Here is a 1491-nt window from a genome sequence, read left to right on the forward strand (position 1 = left end):
CCATGGCCAACCCCTGCTAAAGAGACACTGCAGCTTCGGGCTGAGGGAGGCGTGGGGCTCCCAGAAGCCCAGGAGAGGCAGGACCCTCCCCTGGAGCCTTTGGGGAGATCATGGCAGCCCCTCACCCAGTGGACTTCTAGCCTCCAGAGCTATGAGGCAATGTGCTTCTGTCCAGACACCCAGACACACCGCTCAATTATGGTACGACGGCAGCCCAAGGCAATGAGCCCCAGAGGCTCACGGGGTTGACACCCTCTGCCGGGCTCCCTCGGGAGGAAACAATTCGGCCTCCTTTGCCGGCGGACCTTCTCAAGGACGTGCCTAGCATCTCCATGGGAGCCTGGCCTTCTGACCCCATAAGGATTCCAGCATGGAGCACCGACCCCATAGGTGGAATAGAGTCAGACCCAGCGACACACCCCAACATGCCGCCCACCCACTGCCTATCCCAGCCCTGCCCGCAGCAGCAGGAAGGCCTGTGTGGTAATTACATCATCTGGTGTCAGTTTGAGGATTAAGAGTAAAGGGGTGGAGTCTAGCCTGTCAATCAGATCGCAGCTTAATGACCTCATTTGGAGGCGCTAAGTTGATAAACAGCTCATAGGAGGCCGGACACAGGAGATGCTATACTGACAAGACACATGGGGCTTTGCTGATGGCAGCAGAGCCCTGGAGCTGGAGGAGCCACGTGGAGACCCACGCCAGTGCTGAGATGCTTCCGCCACCACTGGATCCACAAGACTGTCCATCCACTGCATCCAGCATCATTGCATGTGTTTCATGAGTCTGAAGAGGACATTATAGACTGGTATCAGACACATGGGCTAATATCAGGCTTATGGACTTGATCTGGACTGGGCTGGGGTGTTTTCTCAATATTCAATTGCTCTTGTGTATAAACCTCTTTCTTATACACATATGAGTGTCTAGGAGTATTGTTTCTCTAGTCTACCCAGACTAGCACACCCTGGGTCTCCAGCCATCCACCGGAACCTGAGGTTTCTTCTTCCTGTATCTCCCTCCTCCACTCCCGCACCTACCCCAGGCCTCTGGCCCCAGCCCTGCCCCGATGCCACCTCGCTTGGTTCTGCCTTTCCTTCGGACCATCTTCCTGAAATCACAGGGCACAGGTGTGGGATGCTCGGATTCAGGGGAGGGCTGTGTGGGAGCCTCACTCTCTCCCTTTGATTTTAAAATTCCTCCCTGTGGGCTGAGGGCCAGTACAGTCGGCCACTGCCATCCTGCCTGTGAGGTCCCCCACCCCAGGGGGGAACACCCAAGCCCCTTCCCATACAATGACCCTCCTCCTGCACCTGCCCTGCAGAGCTTCTGTGGGGAGGGCTTTGGGACTTTGACCCCAGCGTGGAACGGCTGGGGGAGCATGTCTGGGGTTCTTCATCTGGCTCAGTGCCACCAGGTAGCGCCACAGAAAGGCGGCCCCTCTCCCTCCATCTACCCTCTGATCGGCCATGCCAAGGGGTGCGGTATGCC

The sequence above is a fragment of the Echinops telfairi genome, unplaced genomic scaffold (assembly GCF_000313985.2).
Source record: "Echinops telfairi isolate 266 unplaced genomic scaffold, ASM31398v2 ScPeMD7_5592;HRSCAF=6446, whole genome shotgun sequence".
NCBI lineage: Eukaryota > Metazoa > Chordata > Mammalia > Afrosoricida > Tenrecidae > Echinops > Echinops telfairi.